The 13526-nt window shown below is 48.3% G+C and overlaps 1 pseudogene; it reads left to right on the top strand.

Annotated features, from left to right (window-relative positions):
* The first annotated feature begins 6679 nt into the window (after positions 1–6679).
* On the top strand, positions 6680–9426 carry LOC129500075 (leukocyte immunoglobulin-like receptor subfamily A member 6; annotated as a pseudogene).
* Positions 9427–13526: the final 4100 nt, after the last annotated feature.

Here is a 13526-nt window from a genome sequence, read left to right on the forward strand (position 1 = left end):
GCCTGGCTGGTATGGTCCTGCTGATCCTGGTGGTGATTCTGGCAGAAGCTTGGTACAGCCAAAGCAGGAGCCAACAGGGAGCACAGGGATGGAGCCAAGAGGTCTCCCACAGGAGCCTCGACCCCAGGGTCTCAGGGGGGACACCCCCAGGGCGCTGAGGTTCAGGCTGGAGCCCAAGGAGACCTGGCACCGCCCTCGGGCCATGCGTCCTCGGAGCCCATCCTGGGTAGTGAGTGCAGGGGTGCAGCGGCCATGCCTCCTGCCTCTCCAGCGTCTGCCCCCTCTGTGTGTCCCAGCTCTGTCTCCAGGTCTGACCTGCACCATCAGGCCAGCCCTCCCACCCACTGCTTCCTGGGCGCCCCTCCTCTCGGGGTTCCTAGGCTCCCTTCCCTCCAGCCCCTGCCTCCTCTTCCTTCTCCTCCCACCTGGTTCAGAGGCTCTGTGACGCTCAGCTCAGGCCAGTCCTCAGTGCTCACCTCTCCCTTGGGTGATACCAGCGTCTGGGGCTTCCCTTTCACATTTCAGTGGAGGGCTCCACGGTGGAATCTCCCTCCCCACCCCTCCTGGAGCCTGGCATCCCGGCTGCCCTCTGGGAACCAGGAACCGGCCACCTCAGACCCCAGGGGCTCACTGACTCCGGACACCTGCCTCACTCAGGGAGGCCCCAACTCTACCTGCCCTGGGGCTCCACACATCCTGTGTCTCCTCCTCCAGGATGGTCTCTGCCTTCTTCCCTCTGCAGGCTGCTCCTGGTGTTGCATCGGGAGTCCAGGGAAGGACATGCAGATCAAAACCTTGGTGCCATAGCACCACACTCTCATTAGGACGGCTTCTATGTGTTTCACGTAGTCTCAGGGAAAGTCACAAGTGTCTGGAGGAAGTGGAGAGATTGGAACCCCGTGCAGGGGTGGAGGTGTACTGGGGGGAAGTTCCTCAGAAAGTAAAGAGAATGTCTGTGTGACCCAGCAGTCCCAGCGCTCGGGAGGGAGGGAGGGAAGCAGGCGGGAGGAAGGGAAGCAGGGACCTGGCAGCCTGTGTGCTCATCCACACCCAGGGCCGTGCACAGTCGCCAGGACAGTCACAGCCTCCTGAAATGTGGAAGATGGAAGCTGAACCATCAGGGCCAGCGCCAGGCACCCAGCAAGGACTCCACCGGCCAGTTGGGCTTCGAGGATGGAGGGAAGAGCCCCGTGGCCAGGAAGGCGGGTACCCCAGGAACTAGAATCTGCTGTGAACTGAGCTCTCCCCCTTGAGGCTCCAGGAAGGGGGGGGGGGGGCGGTGACCCGCAGACGCCCCCTGGCGGCCCGCTGGTGACACCGCGTCAGGCCTCTGGCCTCTAGAACTGACCTGTTGCTGTGGCTCCAGTTTGAGCTCACCTGTTGGGGACCCCTGTATCTGACACTGTTCTCAGTGACTCCCAACCTTCTGGAGACGGATTCCTGTCTGGCCTCATCCCCTGACATTTCATCCCATACCTCTGAGCACCAGTGCCCGAAGCCCAGCCTGGCCACATTCTGGATGCACGGGCTTCACGTCTGAGGCTCTGCAGTGGCAGGTGGGTTTTTGGCAGCGCCCAGCCCCAGCTGCTCATGTCACACTTGTATCTCTGACATTACAAACCCTGCTCCTAAGAGTCAATGTAACAGTTTATCCATCTGCCCCGTGGCTCTGGTGTTAATCAGATGGAAGCTTACCTTGACTTTTATTTGTTTATATTCACACCAAGATGTGCTTTTCCCATATCTCATGGTATAACTGTGTTTCAGAATATGCAGAGCACTCATGGGTTTCAAAAGCTAAACCCCCCACCTGAAGTGGTGCTTTCGGAAATGATCCACCTCCTTCATCCCCTTCACCGAGTGCTCCCACACAATGCAGGTGACTATGTTTGTCAGGTTCTGGTTTTCAGGATGAACAGTGATCCCTGGAAAGATAAGTCAGCAGACACATCATGTTGTTTCACTCCTTTCTTAGAAGGAATTTAGCCCATTAATGTGAGTACTGTGCACTGTGCTTTCTACCCTTCCAGATTCCTACTTCTCCTGTAAGAAGCTCCCACACTCTCGGTGCTGGGAACTGTGTGCACTCATGCCCCTGTGGTTGTTTGGATGAGGACTCAGGGTCTCCTTGTAGCGGCTAAAGTTGCTAAACAAACACTCATGAACAACAACGGATCAAAGAAAAAAACTAACAGAATCAAAAAAAAATTCTCTAAAGAGACAAAAACAGAAACACACATACCAAAATTTATTTTGGGGCTGCTGCAAAAGCTTTTCAGAGAGCAAAGTTTATCATCATGAATGCATCTCTTAAGAAATTGGAAAGATCTCAAAAACACAAGCTAACTTTGCACTTTGAGGGACAAGAAAAAAATAGAGTAATACCAAAGTTAGCAGAAGGAAGGAAGGAGAGATGAGAGTAGAAATAAATGAAATAGAGACCCACCCACCCCCCAAAAGAAAAAAAGATCAATGAAACCGAGAGTTTGTTATTTCAAAAGATAAACCAAATTGGACAAACTTTTAACTAGACCACCTAAAAAGAAAAATGAGAGAAAACTCAAATAAAATTGGAACTGAAAGAGTAGGCATTATATGTGACATCACAGAAATAGGTAGAACCGTAAGAGAGTACCACCAATGACTGTGTGCCCACAGATGAGACAACCTGCAAAAAATGGATCAATTCCCAGAAACACACAACCTACCATGACTAAATCAGTAAGAAATAGGAAATCTGAAGAAACCAATAACAACCAAGGAGACCAAGTCAGTCATCAAAGACTCTTCAACACAGATAAGTCCAGGACAGCAGACGACTTTGCTGGAAAATTCTCCTGAACATCCAAAGACGAATGAAGGCCAATCCTTCTCAAACTCTGCCCAAAAGCGGCATAGGAGGGGGAAACTCTCAAACTCATTCTTCAAGGCCAGGGTTATCCTGATGCTAAAGTTAGATGAAGACACTACAGTATAAGAAGGAGGAGGAGGAAGATGAGAAGGAGAAGGAGAAGAAGAAGGAGGAGGAGGAGAAGGCGGAAGAGGAGCAGGAGGAGGAGGAGCAGAAGGAGGAGGAGGAGGAGGAGCAGAGGGAAGAGGAGAAGGAGGAGGAAAAAGGAGGAGAAGGAGGAGGGGGGGGGAAGAGATCAAAGTTTTTATCTCTCCATCATCACTCAGGATCAGTTTCCCAGACAGATCATTCTTGCTGGCATTGTTTTCTTTTCAATGTGTTAATTAGTCTTGAATTTGGATGTCTAAGTATCTTCCTGGACATATGGTTTAGGAAATTCTCAGTTATCATTTCTTTTTTTTTTAATTTATTTTTATTGGAGTTCAATTTGCCAGCATATAGCATAACACCCAGTGCTCATCCCCAGTAGGTAATTCCTATTGTCCCCCTCAGTGCCTGTCACCCAGTCACCCCCACCCCCCCACCCACCTCCCTTTCCACCACCCCTTGTTCATTTCCCAGAGTTAGGAGTCTCATTATATGGTCTCATTCATTTGGGGTATATAAAAAATAGTGAAGGGGAATAAGGGGGAAAGGAGAAAAAATGAGTGGGAAATATCAGAAAGGGAGACAGAACATGAATGCAGCTATTTTGAAATCTTGGTCAGCCACATGGCAAAATTCCAAGTCTTAAATCGGTTACCAGAGGACTGTTCTCTTTTGGTGATGATGTGTATCTTTGATTCCTCAATTTCTCACGTTCCTTGGAGTCTCGCATGTTTTGGCATTTGAAGTGGCAGTCATTCCACAGATATTTAGTACTTGTCTTGTGTGGGAGACATTTTTCATTGGTCCCACTTATAACCTGATACTTTCTCCAGCTTTGCACGGATGCACATAATTCATTTCCTTTCTAGCTCTTGCAACCCACCAGGCTGGCTGCTGGAAACTCTCCTTTAAAAAAAAAAAAAGAAAAATATTATTTATTTATTTATTCATTAGAGACACAGAGATAGAGAGAGGCAGAGACACAGGCAGAGGGAGAAGCAGGCTTCATGTAGGGAGCCCAGGATCATGTCCTGGGCCAAAGGCAGGTGCTCAGCTGCTGAGCCACCCAGGTGTCCCTGGGAACCTCTCTTTGTTTTGCTACAAGTTTGTGGTTTCTCTCTTGCCCACAGACCTGGATTTGTTTTCTGAGCCTGCACAAAGATCTGGCCACAGCATGCAGTGAGGTGTGAGTTTTCACACTTGAGGGTGGGGTGTGCCCTTGGGCCGAGGCTCGGGGTGTGGGGGGCAGATTTCCCAGCAGCTCAGTGACAGGCTTTCTGCTGGGGTCCTGAACACAGTCAACAGGAACCACATCTGTTTAATGCCCTTGGACATTTTTATCTGCCTCTTTCCCTGTCTCCTGCTCCCCCTACCCAGTCTGGAGGTCCTGCTTCAATACTCTGGGTGTCTCCAGCAGACCCACACAGCTGGGGAGGCCAGGAAACCACTCACCGCTCTCCCATTACATGTTGGCTAGTTCAGCAGCCCCAACCAAGCCCCCTTGTTGGCAAAGTTCCTCTTATCCTCTCAAACGGATCTCCATTCCCTTCATTTACAACAAAGGGTCAAGATACACACGTCATTTGTCATTTTTAAATATATGCACCCTAACACTCAGTGGGTGTCTCCGGGTCTCTGTAAAATGTTCAATTACGTATCTCTAGCTGTTGCAGGCATCACCCTCGCTTCTGTCCTTCTGACAATTACAACACATCCTCGTTCTATTCTCCAAGCATCTCAAATTCCCATGCAGCCTGGTCTCTCTATGCTGCATTTCTGAAAACCCCTCAATACCATATTCCAGTTTTGTAAATGGCTCTTCAGCTATTGTCTTGTCTTTAATGGAATGAGTTTTTTGAATATAATAATTTTACTGGATTTTTCATCTCTAAAATTTCTTAAGTGTTTCAAGAATCACCTATTCTATATTCTTGCATCAAAAATCCAATATCTCAAAAAAATAAATGATTAAAATAATTAAAATTAAAATAAGAAAATCCAATATTTCCTTTTATTTTCTCAGATATTTTAATATGCTTACTTTTATTTTCATATTTTCCTAATGATTCTATTTCCTTGTATATGGTAATTCCTATCAGTAGCTTATTGTCCATAGCACTGTTTACCATTATCAGGACCACCCTCTCATGTCCATTCTTGTTGGACACTCTCCTCCTACATACCCGTTCGTACAAGAAGGGTTTCTCCTGGGGCTGTTCTGGGAGTCAGACTGAACTTGAGAGACAATTGCAGCTTCTGATCCGTGGTGTCTACTCTTTCAAATTCAGCATCTGCTCAGGGTTGTATTAGGCAGGGATGGGTCTGATGCAAGCCTCAAGTTCACGTAAGAGAAAAGCTACAGCAAAACTGTTTCACAAAAAAAAAAATGTTTCACACATATATAGCAGACGTGACTCAGCGCTGGCTTGAGTCAGCGAACAGAGAAACCCCTGTGCATGTCCACAAACACACCTCACCTGGAGCCCTGCCCCTCGCCTGCCTGTGAGGACCCTGGAGTCCCTCTCTGTGTCTGCATGGGTGGAGGCCTCTACTTGATGGCCTGATGATGGGCCTGGGAATTGGCAGCTGCTCTGCCTTGTTCTCTGTTCTGTCTTGTGGTTCTCTATGATTTGGGGAACCCTCATTTCTCTGTTCCTGCATATGACTATCTCTACACACTTCAGAAATATGGTCAGTAGCACTTATGTGGTATGTGGAGTCCATGAGGAGTCTTGACTGGGTCCAAATTATGGGTCTGACCCCATAATCTCCCATGTACCAAACTCCATTTAACTTGTTCTGAAAACTAACAGTGATGGATTCCTCCCCACCACCGAACTAGGAACCACTGACCCCCCACAACTACTCTGAGGAGTGGGGTTCAGGACAATAAGACTTGTAGACAGAATGTTATCACCCTGGGTCACATAGACAAATGGATAATTTAGATAAAGGATAAATTTTTCTTCAAAATCAGAGCTCTAAACCAAATATGTGCTCCATACAACTTACAGACAGGAGGACCCCAGGATAGAGAGGATGGCTCTGCCCCAGGAACAAGGGGCAATGATGAGCTGGGAGGGACTCAAGGGTGTGTTCCCATAAAGGGGATATGGACAATGGCACAGGAAAAAAGAGAAGTCCATGGAGGCTGTGTTAGAAAGAAAGCCCAGGCTCTGGGGTCAGGAGAGGGGCTGTGTTTCTTTCCCTATTTGCCTACATTTCTTTGGGTTCACTGTCACGGTGACCTAGATCTGAGGTGAGCAGAGATATTGTACGTCTATCTGTGCTGACATGAGCTCCACAGCACAGCAGGAACCCATGTCCCCTTAAGCATTTCTGGGCCTGGGGACCCCATCCATGATCAGAATCCCAGGGATGTGCTAAGGTTAAAGAACCCCATGGAGGAGGCTCTGGGAGGGAAGTACATGCCCTGGTCTCCTCACCTGGACAGGACATCTGAGAAAGTCTCAGGAATCACTGGCTGCACCATCATGGACCTCAGAGCCAGGCTAGGGGACCTGGGGACCGGGTGTTCCCCTTCCTGTAGTCACATCCTGCTAATGTGACAACCCCATTATGGGTAAGACTGGCCTCCAAGTACCCACACCTTGTGTGTCTGCCTATCCTCTGGGCCTCATGATCCTATCATCTGCAGGGCCAAGGCCAAAGACAGGAGACACCATGACCCCCACCCTCATGGCCCTGCTCTGTTTAAGTGAGATCTGAGGAGGGGAGGGGACACCCTAGTCTGGGAGGGACCCACCCCACAGGCAGGTCCTGGTCTGCCAAAGATCCCAGGCTCATGAGGCTCATGGAGAGGAGGGGTTCAGCTCAGGATTTGGGGCAAACCTCTCACAGGAAGTCCTCTCTTCCAGGACTGAGTATGAGCTCCAGGACGTGAGTGCAGGCAGGTGAGTCTGTCCCCAGGGGTCCCAGTCCCACCTCCTCACTGAGAACAGGGACCACCCATCAGGCAGGGGCTGGTGATCAGCAGCTCTGGGCAGACAGAGTGGGGATACCTGGGGGGTTGGGGCTGAGCTGGGAACCGGGGGTGCGGAGGGTCTTGTGACCCAGCCTCTGTTTCCTTCCAGGGACCCTCCCCAAACCCACCATCTGGGCTGAGCCTGGTTCTGTGATCCCGTGGAGGACACCAGTGACCCTCTGGTGTCAGGGAAGCCTGGAGGCCAAGGTGTATCACCTGCATAGAGAGAGACAATCGGTGACTTGGGACAGACAGGAGTCACTAGAGCCCAAGGACAAGGCTAAGTTCTCCATCACACACATGACAGGTGTATATGCAGGACAATATCACTGTTACTATGGAAGCACCACTGAGTGGCCAGAGCCCAGTGACTCCCTGGAGCTGGTGGTGACATATTGCGAGCTCATTCAGGGCCCAGCCCCAGGTGCTGCCCTCAGGAAGGGGGTCTGCTCTCAGGGTGTCACCCTCTCACAGCCGAGTCCTGGGGATCATGTGGGGGGATCTGAGCCCCATTTAACATAGCCCCTCCTCTCATCTAGGATTGCATGGCAAACCCAGCCTCTCAGTCCTGCCTAGCCCTGTTGTGCCCTCAGGAGAGAATGTGACCCTCCAGTGTGATTCATGGAGAGGATTCCACAGGCTTGTCCTGATGAAGGAAGGACAATGCCAGCGCCCCTGGACCCAGGACTCCTAGCGAGCACCTAGTAGGGGGATCCAGACCCTGTTCCCTGTGGGCCCTGTGACCCCCAGCTTCACGTGGATGTTCAGATGGTATGGTTATAACAACATTCCCCAGAGTGGGGTCCTTCCCCAGTGACCCCTTTAAGCTGCTGGTCTCAAATAAGGAAGTCAGATTTTTGTCCCATCCATGGTTTGAGGCACCAGACAGATTACTGGGGTCTTTGCTCCCAAGGGAGCCCCAGATGAAGGGGGGTTGGTGAGGGGACCATGGAGCTCACAGATTAGAGAATCAGAGGGTGAGGGACATGAGACCTGGGGTCAGGATGGAAGAAGGGAGGTTTGGGGAGAATCAGCCCCTACAATCCACAGCTGGTCTTCTCCCAGGTGTGTCAAGGAAGCCCTCTCTCCTGACCCAGCAGAGCCGTGTTGTGACCTCTGGACTCTCCCGTGCCTCTCTGATGTTGGCTATGACAGATTTGCTCTGTCCAAGGAGGGGCATGTGGCCCTTCCCAGTGTCATGGCCGGCAGTCCCAGGCTTGGCTCTCTGGAGCAGACTTCCTTCCCCCTGGGCCCAGTGAGACCAGGAGCTGGTACCCATGCTATGGTGAACAACCTCTACTCCCAGTAGTTGGCCCCCAGTGACCCCCTAGACATCCTGATCGCAGATGAGGGGCCATGGGTGCAGGTAAGGCCCCAGACTCTGCACAGGTCCCTGTGAGGGAATCCCAGGCGGTGGTGGCCAGAGCCAGGGGTGTGAGGTCCCCAGGGAGGGAGGAGACAGAGAGAGAGACAGGAGATGGAGATGGGAGAGACTCAGAGGATACAGACAGACTCAGGTCAGGCCAAGGCTGGACCACCCCTCACCCACCCTTCCTCTCTCTAGGACAGTTCCCCTACACACCCTCCCTCTGGGGGCAGCCGGGCCCACGGTGGCCCCAGGTGAGAATGTGACCTTGTGGTTCAGACAGGAGGGTTGTGAACACTTTCCTTCTGTTCAAGGAGGGGGCAGCCTATCTCTCCCACTACTACCCCCAGCCCCCTGACTGCATTTTAAAGTACCAAGCTGGGCTGTACCAGGCTGAATTCTCCCTGAGTCCTGTGACCTCAGGCTGTGGGGGAACCTACAGGTGCTACGGCTCATCCAACACCTCCTCCTAGCTATTGTCACATCCCAGTGACCCCTGGGAGCTCCTGGTCTCAGGTGAGGGCCCCCTCACCCTTTCCTGTCTGAGCTCCACCAGCTCAGGACCCACATCTCAGGAAAGCCCTTCAGTAAGAGATGTAGGAGCATTGGAGGCTCCACAGAGGAGGGTCCAGCCCAGGAGAGAGTGGAAAAAGCTACAGCCTCCACCTGGGGTCCCCCATTCTTCAGTCTCAGCAGAAGTAAGGAGTAGGCTGCTGCATGAGGGGTGGGTGAGTGAGGATGATCCTGAGTAGACACAGGCCTCCCACAAACCTCCTGCTGCCTCCATATCAGAGAGCCTGAACCATGGTGTCAGCTCCATAAACACTCTCCTAAAGAGAATCCTCCCTGCCTGTGGGCACTGCTCTGCTTCCCTCTGTGCCCTCTGGGGCTCCCATCACCCTCGGTGCCCACCTGAGCCTGAGGACGGGCCATTCTTGGCTCATGGGAGTCCCCAGGGATGCTGTACCCCGAGTCCCTGAGAATTTGGTGTGCACTCTGCATTGTGTGTGGAAGTTTGTCCAGCATCCCGGTGCCTGCTTCTCACACCTTCTAGAGCGACGCCTGCACGCACTATAACAGATGTAACTAATGTGACAGAGATGTCAGACTCAGAAACACTCTTCCTATTCTTGTGTCCACTGGAGTTAGATTAGATTCACACGTTCCTTGTGGGGAAGAATGTCTGATCAGCACGGAGTCTGAGCACATTTCATAGGAGTCTCATCTATCTATCTATCCATCGTCATCTATTTTAAACTTTAGATTATAAATTGCAATATTGGTTTCTGGTGTAAAATTCAGTGATTCATCACTTATATGAACTTCAAAGCCTTTGAAGTTTATTTATAAACTAATGTCAATTCATAGACTGTCTGAAGAACTCCTCACCTACTTTAATACCATACTCCTCAGTTGTCTGAAAAAGAGTCAGTATGCCTAAGAGAGCTCTCAGTCTGGGCATAGTTTATATGCTGTGAACTCACTCTCTCCCATTCAACTGGTTCTCATATGTTGTTAAATATTATCATAACCACAAACACATGGAAATTTCACTTTTCCATTTTGAAATGCACACCCATTTTTCTCACATCATAGGACTGAGTAAATTGTCCTCAAGCATCACATCAGGAAAACAAATTTGAATTCTATCAAACGTTTAAAGAAGAAACCATACCTATTCTACTAAAACTGTTCAGAAAGATAGAAAGAGATGGAGTACTTCCAAACTCGTTCTATGAGGCCAGCATCACCTTAATTCCAAAACCAGACAAAGACCCAACCAAAAAGGAGAATTATAGACCAATATCCCTCATGAACATGGATGCAAAAATTCTCAACAAAATACTAGCCAATAGGATCCAACAATACATTAAGAAGATTATTCACCATGACCAAGTGGGATTTATCCCCAGGATGCAAGGTTGGTTCAACACTCATAAAACAATCAACGTGATAGATCATATCAACAAGAGAAAAAACAAGAACCATATGATCCTCTCAATAGATGCAGAGAAAGCATTTAACAAAATACAGCATCCATTCCTGATCAAAACTCTTCAGAGTGTAGGGATAGAGGGAACATTCCTCAGCATCTTAAAAGCCATCTACGAAAAGCCCACAGCAAATATCATTCTCAATGGGGAAACACTGGGAGCCTTTCCCCTAAGATCAGGAACAAGAGGGGATGTCCACTCTAACCATCACTATTCAACATAGTACTAGAAGTCCTAGCCTCAGCAATCGGACAACAAAAAGAAATAAAAGGCATTCAAATTGGCAAAGAAGAAGTCAAACTCTCCCTCTTCACAGATGACATGATACTGTACCTAGAAAACCCAAAAGACTCCACCCCAAGATTGCTAGAACTCATACAGCAATTCAGCAATGTGGCAGGATACAAAACCAATGCCCAGAAATTGGTGGCATTTCTATACACTAACAATGAGACTGAAGAAAGAGAAATTAAGGAGTCAATCCCATTTACAGTTACACCCAAAAGCATAAGATACCTAGGAATAAACCTAACCAAAGAGGTAAAGGTTCTATACCCTAAAAACTACAGAACACTTCTGAAAGAAATTGAGGAAGACACAAAAAGATGGAAAAATATTACATGCTCATGGACTGGAAAAATTAATATTGTGAAAATGTCAATGTTACCCAGGGCAATTTACACGTTTAATGCAATCCCTATCAAAATACCATGGGCTTTCTTCAGAGAGTTGGAACAAATCATCTTAAGGTTTGTGTGGAATCAGAGAAGACCCCGAATAGCCAGGGGAATATTAAAAAAGAAAACCAGAGCTAGGGGCATCACAATGCCAGATTTCAGGTTGTACTACAAAGCTGTGGTCATCAAGACAGTGTGGTACTGGCACAAAAACAGACACATAGGTCAATAGAACAGAATAGAAAATCTAGAAATGGACCCTCAACTTTATGGTCAACTAATATTCGACAAAGCAGGAAAGACTATCCACTGGAAAAGGACAGTCTCTCTTCAATAAATGGTGCTGGGAAAATTGGACATCCACATGCAGAAGAATGAAACTGGACCACTCTTGCACCATACACAAAGATAAACTCAAAATAGATGAAAGATCTAAATGTGAGACAAGATTCCATCAAAATTCCAGAGGAGAACTCAGGCAACACCCTTTTTGAACTTGGCCACAGTAACCGGAGAAGGACAAACAGTGTATGTTCTCATTCATTTGGGGAATATGAATAATAGTGAAAGGGAATATAAGGGAAGGAGAAGAAATGTGTGGGAAATATCAGAAAGGGAGACAGAACATAAAGACTTCTAACTCTGGGAAATGAACTAGGGGTGGTGGAGGGGGAGGAGGGCGGGGGGTGGGGGTGAATGGGTGATGGGCACTGAGGGGTACACTTGACGGGATGAGCACTGGGTGTTATTCTGTATGTTGGTAAATTGAACACCAATAAAATTAATTTATAAAAATAAATAAATAAATAAATGTGAGACAAGAATCCATCGAAATCCTAGAGGAGAACACAGGCAACACCCTTTTTGAACTTGGCCACAGCAACTTCTTGCAGGATACATCCATGAAGGCAAGGGAACCAAAAGCAAAAATGAATTAAATAGGGACTTCTTCAAGATAAAAAGCTTCTGCACAGCAAAATAGTCAACAAAACTAAAAGACAACCTACAGAATGGGAGAAGATATTTGCAAATGACGTATCAGATAAAGGGCTAGTATCCAAGATCTATAAAGAACTTATGAAACTCAACAGCAAAGAAACAATCCAGTCATGAAATGGGAAAAAGACACGAACAGAAATTTCACAGAGGAAGACATACACATGGCCAAAAAGCACATGAGAAACGCTCTGCATCCCTGGCCATCAGGGAAATACAAATCAAAACCACAATGAGATACCACCTCACACCAGTGAGAAGGGGGAAAATTAACAAGACAGGAAACAACAAATGTTGGAGAGGATGTGGAGAAAGGGGAGCCCTCTTGCACTGTTGGTGGGAATGTGAACTGGTGCAGCCACTCTGGAGAACTGGGTGGAGGTTCCTCAAAGAGTTAAAAATAGATCTGCCCTACCACCCAGCAATTGCACTGCTGGGGATTTACCCCAAATATACAGATGCAGTTAAACGCCGGGACACCTGCACCCCGATGTTTATAGCAGCGATGTCCACAATAGCCAAACTGTGGATGGAGCCTCGGTGTCCATCGAAAGATGAATGGATAAAGAAGATGTGGTTTATGTATACAATGGAATATTCCTCAGCCATTAGAAATGACAAATACCCACCATTTGCTTCGATGTGGATGGAACTGGAGGGTATTATGCTGAGTGAAATAAGTCAATCGGAGAAGGACAAACATTATATGGTCTCATTCATTTGGGGAATATAAATAATAGTGAAAGGGAATAGAGGGGAAAGGAGAAGAAATGGGTAGGAAATATCAGAAAAGGAGACAGAACATGGAAGACTCCTAACTCTGGGAAATGAACAAGGGGTGGTGGAAGGGGAGGAGGGCGGGGGGTGGGGGTGACTGGGGAGTGGGCACTGAGGGGGGCACTTGACAGGATGAGCACTGGGTGTTGTTCTGTATGTTGGCAAATTGAACACCAATAAAAAATACATTTATTATTTAAAAAAAGAAAAGAAATGACAAATGCCCACCATTTGCTTCGTCATGGATGGAACTGGAGGGTATTATGCTGAGTGAAATAAGTCAATCAGAGAAGGACAAATATTTTATGGTCTCATTTATTCGGGGAATATAAAAATAGTGAAAGTGAATAAAGGGGGAATGAGAGAAAATGAGTGAAAATATCAGTGAGGGGGATCCCTGGGTGGCTCAACAGTTTAGCGCCTGCCTTTGGCCCAGGACGTGGTCCTGGAGTCCCGGGATGGAGTCCCGCATGGACTCCCTGCATGGAGCCTGCTTCTCTCTCTCTCTCTTCTCTCTCTCTCTCTCTCTCTCTCTCTCTATCTCTATCTCTATGTCTCATGAATAAATAAAAGAATCTTTTTTAAAATTGTTAAAAAGAAAATATCAGTGAGGGTGACAGAACAGGAGAGACTCCTAACTCTGGGAAACGAACAAGGCGTAGTGGAAGGGGAGGTGGGCAGGGGGTTGGGGTGACTGGGTGACGGGCACTGAGGGGGTCACTTGACGGGATGA

Source organism: Nyctereutes procyonoides, unplaced genomic scaffold (assembly GCF_905146905.1).
Source record: "Nyctereutes procyonoides isolate TBG_1078 unplaced genomic scaffold, NYPRO_anot_genome, whole genome shotgun sequence".
In the NCBI taxonomy this organism is placed as follows: domain Eukaryota; kingdom Metazoa; phylum Chordata; class Mammalia; order Carnivora; family Canidae; genus Nyctereutes; species Nyctereutes procyonoides.